The 12128-nt window shown below is 41.8% G+C and overlaps 1 protein-coding gene across 5 annotated transcripts in view; it reads left to right on the top strand.

The window, feature by feature from the left end:
* The window catches only part of LOC107828636 (uncharacterized), a 45126-nt gene that overhangs the window by 15972 nt on the left and 17026 nt on the right, over window positions 1-12128 (top strand). For 4 of the 5 annotated variants that reach the window (XR_012703666.1, XR_012703665.1, XR_001657763.2 and 1 more), the window contains one exon: window positions 981-1389. The gene's annotated coding sequence lies outside the window, so the exon portion shown is untranslated. Of the gene's footprint in view, window positions 1-980; window positions 1390-12128 lie in introns of those variants that run through there. The other variant, XR_012703667.1, reaches the window with a different exon arrangement.

The raw sequence follows: 12128 nt of genomic DNA on the forward strand, positions 1-12128 counted from the left end.
TTTCGAATTAAACCAAAGCCTAGTTTGGATTGATATTGATGTGCTGACCCTGTTTGCGCGCATAAGATAGAGACTACTAGCCTTGTTTATTCACTTTAGATTTAGGAAGTCAGAAAGCACGACAATTTGTAGTTCTTTAATGAATTAGGGTTAATTGGACAGCATGTGCTGTCAGGTATATTCCTGCTGCCCATGTTTGCTTAGTTTAATAAAATGATAAACCACTTTAACAATGAAAAAGGGGCTGTCAGGGGAATCTCATGGGAAGGGCTTTTATTTTATTCTTTTGAGTGGAAAAACAGGAGGAGAACATGGGAGGGGGTTCAATTTGAACAGGCTGTTTGAATGGGCTGAGAGAGGCTATAAAAACAGAAGGTTTTCACTGGTTTTGGGGGAGGAAGAGTTAAAAGAGAGATAAAGAAATCAGAAAGAGACAGTGGAGAGTTCAGAAAATATAGTTCTGAAAATCAAAAATAGTTCTGAAAAATCGGAAAGAAGAAAAATAGAAATAGACATAGAGAGATACAGAGAATACACAGGGATACAAAGATACACAAGCTAAAAAGACTGAAAAACAGAAGAGAAGAAAGAGTGAGTGAGAGTTGAGTTGGAAGAAGTAGATAGAGTTCACATAGCATCGAAGAGAGGCTTTGAAAATAGTTGATAGCGAAAGCAACAAAACACTACTTCAGTGAGTTCTGGTTTAGTGTCAAGTCCCAGTAGCTGACATTGGTCTGCTCGACTGATTTCAATTTGTTGGAACCTATTGGCTATCTATTGGTCCAGTTTTGGTCTAAATTCAAGTTCAGTTGATTCTGTTTGGTTTGTTTAGTTGCTGTCGGGTTTCACAAATCACTTCGAGCCTCCTTTAAGTATATTTCTGGGGTATTTGGTGCTGTTGGAACTGCTGCCTTTGCTATTACCTGTGTACTGCTGCTGCTTTGCTGACTTCTTTTCTCTTCAATTGTAAACGTTTCCAGGTACACACTTCTGAAACTATGGGTTGATGTAAGCTTGAATTGGAAGTTGAGTCGAAATAAACAAAGAAATGAAACGTTCACCTGCTTTCACAATATCTGTGTTTAAGATGTAGCAATAGGATAAAATGATTCAATTAGTTCGTATTTGTTTGGGCTCATTCTAATCGTATTTGTTTCGTATAAATTGGGGCGTACTCGAACCAATGTGGACTGTTAAGTAGTATGCTGTTATATTGATTAGATGTATACCATGTGTTTAGCAATTTAGTTTAACTTAGCTGACGATAATGGTATAACGCATAATCTAATATGTGTCTGTATGTACCCTGTCGGACCTTTGGACTGTTTAAATTTGTTATGGCCCGGTTCAGTTTGATTTTAAGAAATATGTATCTCACATAAATTTTCATATTGTGTTAGTTAATACCAACTGATTAGCGATATACGTCATCTCTCTTGTTGGATTCCTTGCTTCAATACAGTCTCAATAACGTAGAGTAGTAATTAATACTGGCATTGGCCCGCCATTTAAACAAAGCGGCTATTAATAGAATCAGTAGGTTTACATTTTTGGGAGCACGAATTAATGTAACAAGTTAAGAGCATTAATCTAATAAGCATGAAGTTAGCAAGAAGGTTTAGCGTTTAGATCTAATAGATTTTCAGATAAGCATTAATAATTAAGGGTAATTTTAGTTTTAAATAGTCCCAGGTAATTATTGGTTTGTGGAGTTAGCCCAGTTCTAGGATAATTAATCTTATTCGAATGTATCATCTTGTCAACCTCGATCTTGCTTAAAATTTCAATCTTTGTAATATTCTTTTCCATTAACACTTGTATTGATCTAGCCATTAATATGTCACGTTTCTTTGGCATGCAATGAACTAGGATTTTTTTTCTTTTTTTTTAGAGACTAGTTTAATAGAAATGTAGTCATTTTGGATATCCTTAAAATTAATGAATTGCGCCTCGCCAAATAAAACTTCCAAACTGTAGGCCCTCATAAATGTACATATTAAAAATACTTAGAATTTGGGATGAGCCGTTTAGCGAATTTCACGGTCTTCCTCAAAGATAATAACGCGTTAGACTCTTTAGGCGCGACTTAATTAAATTACATTCTTAAATTCGGGTGCGCATTTATGTGACCCAAATTCAAATCTCAACGGAGTCGAAATGTGTTAACAACTACGGATGCATTGATTGTGACGTGGTTCGAGATGCATTTTCACGACCTTGCAATTCTATAAAAAATAAATGATAATAATAAAAGCGGTTTAAACTTAATAAAAGCACATAAGTCATAACATGTATTTAAATCAGATATTTAGCCATTATAACAATTTAAGCGACCGTGCTAGAACCACGGGATTCGAGGGTGCCTAACACCTTCCCTCGGGTCAACAGAATTCCTTACTTAGAATTTCTGGTTCGCAGACTTCATTTGGAAAGTCGAAAATTTCCTCGATTTGGGATTCAAGATAAACTGGTGACTTGGGACACCAAAAGCCAAACCTTTCCCAAGTGGCGACTCTGAATTAAATAAATAATCCCATTTCGAATATTGTCACTTAAATTGGAAAAACTGCCTCGCGCATTTAACCCTTCGGGACGGGCGCGCAAAAGGGAGGTGTGACAGCTCTGGCGACTCTGCTGGGGAATAGAACCCAGAACGTTTGTTCAGGGTTCAGAATTCGAGCTTAGAATAATTGTTATATTTGGCTTTATTATCTGATCTTTATTACATGTTCTGTCATAACGTGCTAAATGTTGTCTTTTACCGCTTTGATATTATCTGAACTGTATATAAACTGTGCCGAAACCCTTCTCTTCTTACCTCCGGGGAGATGCTCGCTGGTCGAGACTCCCTATTCTGTTAGTGTCAATACCTAAAATAAGAAAGAGGTCGGACAAGTTACAAAGCCGGAAGATCTCGCGGGTCCCCGGTACGTAGCCCGCTCCTCGACTCGAGTTGTCCGCTCGGGTACACAGTCTAGAACATACACCCAGGTTATAAACCTAGTATAGCAAAACCTCACGCCGGATCCCTAGTAGGAACGCTTATTTGCATCATGTTACATTTGACATAGGGGACTCAACACAGGGGTTGGGTCCGTCTAGGACAGGCAACCTGAAATGAAAAGATCATCCTGCTGCATCCCGTTTGTTTTGCGTTGCTTCAGTTCTGCATGCTGATCGGTTTCTAAAAAAAAAACTTAAAAAAAAGAAAAAAGAAAATAGCAGCGTAGGGAGATAATTACTTATTTTTTTGAAAAAAAAACCAATGTCCAAGTAGTGTCAAAACCTCGCCGGAATTTTCTTAAAAAAAAAAAAGAAAAAATGAAAATAAAATTTGTCTTTTAGTTTGATTTATTAAAAAAAAACATATTAAAAAAAATCCTTTTAATCACTTTCAAAATCCAAAAAAAAAAATATATATTTATTTAAAAGTAAAAAAAAAGGAAAAATTCAAAATTCAAAAAAATGTTGTTTCTTTTTCTTTTGTAGTATCTCTTTTATAAATTCAGACTAATAGTCCAAATACTTCCTTAAAGGATTTTTCGAAATTTCAAAAACAATTAGGTAAAAAAAAAAAAGTTCAAAGAATAAATATTTCTTTAGTCTTCATCTCTTTTCAAAAATAAAAATAAAAAAACAAAAACAAAACAAAATATAAAAATCCAGAAAAAATATTTTCTCCTTTTCTTTAAAAGATTGTATTCAGAAGGGGTTTAGTTTATTTCCTCTACGCCTGATCGACCCGAACTACGCCGGTTTGATTCTCATAGGGTATGAGATACGTAGGCAACCCTCATCGGGTCCAACCTCCGCTTTTCAAAGTAGCCAAAATGTTAGAATTTTAATTTCGTCATGAATGAGTCGGGTAATGCCGTTTCATCAAGGATAGCCGAATGTTTCCGAAAAGGACGCCAGAAGGCTGACTTTGCACAAACGGCCATTATTGGTCATTTTAATTTTTTTTTCTGACCAAATTGCCCAACAGCCTTAGGATCCTCGTCCCCAAGGCTCTGTGAGGCCGTGTTCCCCATGCTGGTTCATTACTAAAAAGAGAGTCATAAATAAATTAAGTGTTTGTTTTTGTCAAATAGCCAAATATTCCCGAAAGGGACGGCGGAAGGCTGATTTTGCATAAACGGCCACTTTCGGTCATCTTTTAGAGTTTTTTTGATCGGTTGACCCTCACAGCCTTAAAATCTTCATCCCCGAAGTGCTGAAAGGCCGTGTTCGAAAATCGGATCTTTTTTTTTTTTTAAAAAAAAATGTCGTCAAAATATTTTTTTTCGAGTCAAATTATTTTTGTTTAAAGTCACCTTAATAAATGTGCAGGATGAGCACAATGCAAAATGAACACTTTTTGATAATGACTAAAATCCTTGTCAAGTTACGGCTATGGTGGAATGATCTAGGTGCTGAAGGGCAAGATGAGGTCAAGAAATATCTGAAAGGTCTCACGGGTTTATTGGAAATCTAGCCTCGGGGAGATATCATAAGAGCTTTGGTCACCTACTGGGACCCAGCGCACAATGTTTTCCACTTCTCTGATTTTGAACTCACCCCGACTCTAGAGGAAATGGCTGGGTACATCGGAAATGCTGAACTTCCATTAAGGCAAAAATACCTGGTTGCCCCAAGAGTTGTCACGATGCATCGATTTCTAGACTCACTAAAAATACCCAGGACGGTCCATAACCCAGATTTGGCCGCCGGTTTTTGTAATCCATGCTTCATATACGACAGGTATGATCATGTAGGAGGATTCAATAATCCGATTAACAAGCTATGCAAGCAAAGGTAGTCGTCAGAAGTGGGATAAGCACAGACGGGTGGCTTTCATGATAACATTTTTGGGCCTTCTGGTATTTCCGAGGAAAGATGGAAATATTGATCTGAAAATATCCGGGGTCGTCAGTACTTTACTCACTCAAAATGACAGTACTCTCGCGCCTATGGTGGTATCCGATATCTTTCGAGCTCTCACAGCCTGCAAAGCCGGGGGGAATTTCTTCGAAGGGTGTAACTTGCTGCTACAAATATGGATGACTGAACATCTCTGCCATCGTTCCGAGCTTTTGGGCCATGGTTCCTCAAAGAAAACTTGCATAGAAGAGTTTTACGCGAGAACCAAGGAGGTCAGTCTGCCCAAAAGAGTTATGACATGGACTTCATTCTTTCAGACTCTCACTGCCAGCCAAATACAGTGGACACTGGTATGGTTGCCTGTTGATGAGGTCATGTATATGCCAGCATCTAGAACTCACTTTCTACTGATGGGACTTAAGAGCATTCAACCTTACGCGCCCTGCCGAGTCTTGAGGCAACTCAGGAGATGCCAGATAGTACCACACGAGGAAGATCTTAGTGCTCAAACAATTGAGATTAGCCCTGACGGACAATTTCCTGAAGCAAAAATCCGCCAGATCTGGAATGAATGTCAACATTTGAAGGCGGATACTTGTGTGCAGGATCGGGCCAAAAGCGAAATGGCGCCAGGTTACCTTGCGTGGTACAGAAGAGAACTTGAACACGAAAGGCCGGCTTAAAGACCCCACATCCTGAAGTTGAAGAAAGAAAGCAGTGGGATTGGTTGGCAAAAGAAAGAGGCTATCGTACCAAAATCAGCAAGTTGAAGCAACAAGTTGAAGGTCTGAAATATGAGCACAACGTGCAAGTTGCTACCGATCTGGGAGAAAAGAACAGGTTGACCCAGGAAAACGAGATGCTCAGGGCCCAGATTAAACAGATAAGGATAGATGCTGATAACCAGCAAAGGAGCCGGTCGGATGAACGATTGATAAAAGTTTTAAAGATAGAAATTGGGGAGTGCCGGAGCGAGTCAGAAAATACCATAGCAGGGCTCGAAGCACACTGGGCAAGAAGGACAGAAAAGCGTAACTGGCACCTGCGGCAGTTGGAAAGGGATCACGAGCGAACCATTGCCAATCTGAAGGAAAAGGTGGACAGAGCGTTTGAGCAAACCCGAACCCTTGGAGTTGAAAATAGACATTGCCGCAAGCTTTTAGCCCAGATGGAAGTAGAAATTCAGCAATGACAAAATCAATGCCTCCAGGATTCTCGGGTTATGACAGCCCGTAAGGATCAAATAGAGCACCTACTCAAAGAAAGAAGGCAAACTAGGGATAAGATTAAGACCATTACCCATGCCATCATCAGAAGGTGTCTATGATGTGAAAACATGACTAGCATTACCGTTCTCTCGGCAGTGATAATTTATGTCAAACAGACCATGCATGAGCTGGAACAACTTGAAAGGGACCTCACACCTAAGACCGCGGCAAGGCCGAACGATGCCCCGCGGGCGCCAATTCTCGGAACCTTAATGGATTCATATGTCGAGTCGGTCTATCTTTTGCATCAAGGTGTATTAGGCTGTTGAGTCTGTACTATTTTCAAGGCCTGTTATTTTCCCTTTTTTTTCGTAAATGATAGTTTGTAATAGATTGTTTCAGTAATAGAATGTGTGCTTCTTTTACACTTCTCTTTTTGATACGTAGGCAATCCTCATTGGATCCGGTCACATTTTTAACTGCAGATAATGAAAACGATAATGATAGGAAATAACAAAATAAAATAAAATAAATAAATAAACAAAAAAAATGATAAATAAAGGGAAGCCTTAAGAGAAGCCGGAATGACGCATGTCCTTGTTGCAAACATGTAGAAATTCACTTAACTGTATAGGTGCATCATGCCCCAACGTGAGATTACCTATCTGTTATTTGTTTTGAACTAACCTTTTGTTTGCTGCTGAGTCCTTCAGGTTTTTAGAAAAGGTGGTTGGTTTGGTGGAGGTCTGGCCTCACATTCATACTTCACGAGGTCGAAAGGGAGTGTTCAGTTACCCGTTGTTAAGTCGAGAGGGAGTATTCACACTTACTTCATAAGATCAAAGGGAAGCATAGAGATGTCTTCAAAAATACCTTTGCCGACAATTCCTGTCTCTGAGGAGAGTTCAATCTCGGTCGTCCTGACGCCCGAGTCAGCAACTGCTGAGGAAAACAGAATCCTGTGGCTTCGCATGTTGGAAATGTTGGATGACTGGAATAACAGAAAAGAGCCACCAAGTATAATCCCTGGGTTCCCTGAGTTGTTCTCCAGGACAAGTGGGACTTCCAACGTCCCCATAAGCTATCCAACTACCCCATTCGGGTACCCGGCCATTTCAGCCCACTCTGCTAGATCACCCTCTGATTCTTATCCCCGGATGTCAACAACAGATGTAGCTACGAACATATTCACTGCACCTCCCTGTCCAATCGTGGCACAACCCTCTACACACAGGCCGAATCTTGACTCATCTTCATTCACATTTCAAGCACCATCCTTCTCACTAGAACCAACTCGGTTCACCACCAGCACTCATCCTCAACAACCTCAATACGAGTTTGCACCTGGGCAGGATCAAAACCCCAAAACTGCTGAAAAAGATGAGATGGCAAAAAGAATGAGGAGCCTTGAGCAGAGTTTGAAAAACATGCAAGGTTTAAGTGGGCAAAAGAGTGTTTCCTATACCGATCTATGCATGTTCCCTCACGTGCACCTACCCGTGGGTTTCAAAACACCAAAGTTTGAAAAGTATGATGGGCACGGCGACCCCATTGCTCATCTCAAGAAGTATTGCAACCAATTGAGGGGAGCCGGCGGCAAAGAAGAATTATTAATGGCATACTTCGGGGAAAGTCTGATAGGAATAGCCTCAGAGTGGTATATGGACCAAGACATATCTCGATGGAATATATGGGATGATCACGCCAGAGATTTTGTGAGATAATTTCAGTATAATATTGACATTGCACCAGACAGAAATTCTCTGTCAAACTTGAAGAAGAAACCTTCGAAAAGTTTCAGAGAATATGCCATTAAATGGCGCGAGCAGGCATCAAGGGTAAAACCTCCCATGGACGAGATAGAAATGGTCACTACTTTCCTCCAGTCCAAAAAATCAGACTATTTCCAGAATATGATGTCAGCCATGGGAAAGCCTTTCGCGGAAGCGATCAAGATCGGGGAGATGGTAGAGAATGGTTTGAAAACGGGTAGAATCTTAAGTCAAGTAGCCATAAGGTCAACCTCCCAAGCCGTCCAAAGCGGGACCGGAGGAATGGCAAGAGGAAATAAAAAGGAAGAAACGTCTATGGCAGCATCAGAAGCGAGGGAATATCGTAATCTTAGGCCCCGCTTTCCAGAATGAACCCCACATCATTACTACCCCCACCAAAATGTGACTTATGCTTCACAACCCTACATGGTCATGAATGCCCAGCCCTATGTCCATCCACCACAGCAAGCCAATCGAGGCCAAACTCCACCTCATAGAAATCAGCCTCCCTACCGGAACCACTATAATCCTCAGCCCCCTCAAAATAACTTCCGCCCTCAGGAACCACCTAGAAGACGGACTTTCATACCTATCGGTGAACCATATTCTACCTTGTTCCCAAAGCTAGTCCAGATGGGTTTCCTGCAGCCAGTCCCTCAGACAAGGCACAATCCGGCATCAACTGCTTACAAAGCCGGTGTTAGGTGCGCTTATCATTCAGGAGCAGAAGGGCACGATACAAATGATTGTTGGGCTTTGAGAAGGGTAGTTTGAGAACTTAATAGAGCAAGGGAAGATAGTACTAAGGGACGAGGAGGTCCCAAATGTGACCAACAATCCCTTGCCCGCCCACAATAACGGGCCGTTGATTGGAATGATTTGTGAGGACAAAGAATTTGATCCTGCTTTAAAAGCTATAATCGCCATCGTCGATGCAGGGAAAAAGCCTAAAACCACCCCGAAGCTAGAGAAAGGGGAAAAGAGGGCTAGTGCTGTCAAGGTTGAGCCCGAAGAGAAGGTCGAGACAACGACATTAACGATGGTGCCTGTGAGGAATGAAGTTCTCTACATTCCACGAGGTCAAGCAGAGAAGCCTCAGAGATTTGAAGTCAAAAAGGGAAAACCAATGTACATACCGAAGGGGGCCTATGTGGTCTGGGGGACGATTCAACCACCTCGGCTGAATGAGCCAGTGGTTATCGGACGCATGCCACAGAAGCCAATGACGGACCCGTCCACAGTACCGTGGAACTATCAAAGAACATTGGTTATGTACAAAGGCAGAGAAGTCACGGGAGAACTTCTGGAGAATACTTTCATTGGGAGGTATTCAAACACTTAAGAGTTAAACAACGCCAGACAAAAACGCTTCCCACCAAAGAAGCCTGTAAGCGTTGAAGAAGCGGAAGCTTTCTTCCAAAAGATGAAAATGCCCGACTACGAGGTAGTGGATCAGTTACGCAAGTGCCCCGACCAAGTATCTGTGCTATCTCTACTGATGAGGTCGGCCGAACATCAAAAAATCTTGCTCAAAACCCTGAACGAAGCATATATACCGGCTGAGACCTCAGTCGAACAACTGGAACGAATGACGGAGAGGTTCTTCGTAATTAACCAGGTTTCTTTCAGCAAGAACGACTTACCTCCAGAGGGAGCAGCTCACAACAAAGCCTTACATCTGACAGTTAAATGCGAAGACTACTACGTTAAGCGGGTAATGTTGGATGGAGGTTCAGCTGTTGATATTTGTCCGCTCTCCACGCTGCAGAGAATGGAAATTGGGACTGGAAGAATCCGCCCCAATAATGTCTGCGTAAGGGCTTTTGATGGCGTCAAAAGGGACACCCTAGGGGAAATAGACTTGGTATTAACTATAGGACCAGTGGAGTTTGACATAACTTTCCAGGTGCTCGACATGGATACGTCTTACAATTTTCTCCTCGGCAGACCTTGGATTCATGCGGCAGGGGCTGTGCCTTCCACTCTCACCAGATGGTGAAGTTTGATTACGAAGATCAGGAAATTGTGGTCCACAGAGAAGACGAACAGTCTATTTATCGGGACCCATCCATCCCATATCTTGAAGCGAGGGAAGGGAGCGAGCACACGGTTTATCAGGCTTTCGAAGTTGTGCTAGCAGAGCAGTATGAAGAAGGAAGACCTTGCCCCCAACCTTTTTGTCCAACGCCTCAATCATGGTGGCTAAAGAAATGATCCGACACGGATTCAGGCCAGGGAAAGGGCTTGGACGAACGTTGCAAGGAATAACGGAACCCATCACCTTGCCTTCCACCAAGAAACTTTTTGGGATAGGTTTTCAACCCACTCCAAAAGATGAAGAGTGGGCAAGGAAGAGGAAAAATGAGGGTTGGAAACTGCCTCGGCCATTGCCAGATTTATACGAGACTTTCGTCGGACCGAAATACATCGAAGAAGAAGACGATGAGGTTTTCACGGCCGAAGAGATCGAGGAGATATGTGGGGTAATGAGAGGAATGCTCTACGAAGCTCACATGGTTCAACCAGGAGAAGGCACAGGCACCGCTGAGATGCTATATGTAGGGCCAAACGCCAAACTTCGAAACTGGGAGGCCACGCCGTTCCCAACTAGACAGGAGTCCGGGTAGGCCTGTCCTGCCACCTTTCCTGCATCACGAGTTATCCCTAGGATGTAAATCAGATGTTTTTCCTTCAGTTTTTTGTTTTTGGATTCCTGAAATATAAACTTTTTTATCTTCCGAATTCCAAGAAATAAAAATCAGTGTTCTCTCATTTTTCCTTTATTCTGATTTATTGTTATTTTTCCTTTATCTTTTCTTTCAGTTATAATAATGCGGCTTTAAATAATATGACATGCTTGCGGACTTCACGCCCAGATCACAACGAGCTGTTTAATTGCGAAATAATGAACCAAGAATCAAAATATGACGAAGAAGAGGCTTTTAGGGAAATAAATCGAGAACTGGAACATTTTGAGAATAAACCTAAGCCGAATCTGAATGACACCGAACCGGTTAATTTGGGAACTCCTGAAGAAATCCGAGAGACCAAAATAAGCATTCACACGGACGAGGAAATGCGAGACGCAATAATTCAACTCCTTTTTGAATTTAAAGATGTGTTTGCTTGGTCATACGATGACATGCCGGGATTAGGTGTTGATCTAGTGGTGCATAAATTGCCAATTCACCCTGATTATCCTCCAGTTCAACAAAAGCAGAGAAAGTTCAAAACTGATGTCAGTGACAAGATTAAAGAAGAAATCACCAAGCAGTTGAAGACGGGAGTAATTCGAGTAGTCCAGTACACCACGTGGTTGGCGAATGTAGTTCCAGTGCCGAAAAAAGATGGGAAGACTCGGGTATGCATGGATTATCAAGATTTGAACAGGGCGAGTCCCAAAGACAATTTCCCATTGCCCAACATCCACATCCTTATTGATAATTGCGCCAAACATGAGATACAGTCTTTCGTAGATTGTTACGCTGGATATCATCAAGTGTTGATGGATGAAGAAAACGCCGAGAAAATTGCCTTCACTACACCTTGGGGCACTTACTGTTATCGGGTCATGCCATTCGGTTTGAAGAATGCTGGGGCAACTTACATGAGAGCCATGACTGCCATTTTTCATGACATGATGCATCAAGAGATAGAGGTGTATGTGGACGACGTGATAGTCAAGTCCAGGACTCGGAACAATCATATCCAAGACTTGAGGAAATTCTTCGAGAGACTGAGGAAGTACGACTTGAAGCTGAACCTGGCCAAATGCACTTTCGGAGTCCCATCAGGCAAGCTTTTGGGTTTCATAGTAAGCAGGAGAGGTATCGAACTAGATCCAACAAAGATAAAATCTATCAGAGATCTACCTCCCCCAAGAACGAAGAAAGACATGATGAGTCTATTGGGCAGGTTAAACTATATCAGCCGATTCATTGCCCAGCTGACTAGCACGTGTGAGCCCATATTTAAGCTATTGAGGAAGGATGCAACGATCAAATGGACAGGTGAGTGTCAAGAAGCTTTTGACAAGATCAAAGAATATCTTTCAAATCCCCCAGTTTTGGTCCCGCCAGAGCCAGAAAGACCCCTGTTCTTATATCTGACAGTCTTGGAAAATTCTTTCGGTTGCGTCCTCGGGCAACATGACATAACCGGAAAGAAGGAGCAGGCAATATACTACTTGAGCAAGAAATTCACCGGCTACGAGGCCAAGTATACTTTGTTGGAAAGAACGTGTTGTGCTTTGACATGGGTTGCTCAAAAATTGAGATATTATCTCCAA

The sequence above is a fragment of the Nicotiana tabacum genome, chromosome 20, assembly GCF_000715075.1.
Source record: "Nicotiana tabacum cultivar K326 chromosome 20, ASM71507v2, whole genome shotgun sequence".
In the NCBI taxonomy this organism is placed as follows: Eukaryota; Viridiplantae; Streptophyta; class Magnoliopsida; order Solanales; family Solanaceae; genus Nicotiana; species Nicotiana tabacum.